The following is a 376-nucleotide window of genomic DNA, read 5'->3' as shown; positions in this document are numbered from 1 at the left end:
TTAGGGTTTCCAAACTTACCAAGATTAGGTAGAGAAAGAAGCACAAAGACTTCCGCCATTGATGAAGGAAGAAGGAAGCTGCAACCCTTGCAGAACAGGGGAGAAACAGCGACTCAACAAGGAGGTATTCCGATTACCTATTGGGTTTTAATGTCTAATCATCCTGGATGAGCCACAACTCGGAACAGATCCTTTGATTGTTTTTTTTTCAGATTTAATTTCAGAATTATAGATCTCACGACTCACGATCTCTCTCTCTCTCTCTCTCTCTCTCTCTCTCTCTCTCTTACAAAGTCAAATCTCGAAGTCTCCACTCTTTTCATGTTTGAGTGACGTTACATGTTTCAGTGACGTGGAATGTCTTCGGCTTCTTTAT

The sequence above is a fragment of the Macadamia integrifolia genome, chromosome 11 (genome assembly GCF_013358625.1).
Source record: "Macadamia integrifolia cultivar HAES 741 chromosome 11, SCU_Mint_v3, whole genome shotgun sequence".
In the NCBI taxonomy this organism is placed as follows: Eukaryota; Viridiplantae; Streptophyta; class Magnoliopsida; order Proteales; family Proteaceae; genus Macadamia; species Macadamia integrifolia.
The sequence above is the reverse complement of the archived record's forward strand: the minus strand, read 5'-3'. Positions refer to the sequence as shown.